Genomic DNA, 254 nt, shown 5'->3' on the forward strand with positions numbered 1-254 from the left:
CCCTAAACCCTAAACCCTAAACCCTAAACCCTAAACCCTAAACGCTAAACCCTAAACCCTCACCGCCAACATGCACCACGTTGAATTTATCTTGAGGGTTTCCCAAGGCCTCTGCAACTCTCTTCATTTCTTCAAGTCCAAATTTCATTTTTCGAAGTCCCAGAAGTTTCTTAAGGGTCTTCAAGTACCTTTGGTGGGTATCTGGGGGCCCCCCGGGGGGCCCCCCGTGGGGGCCCCACAGGGGGCCCCCCCCC

Source organism: Eimeria tenella, genomic scaffold (genome assembly GCF_000499545.2).
Source record: "Eimeria tenella Houghton genomic scaffold, Eth_scaff3116, whole genome shotgun sequence".
Lineage (NCBI taxonomy): Eukaryota > Apicomplexa > Conoidasida > Eucoccidiorida > Eimeriidae > Eimeria > Eimeria tenella.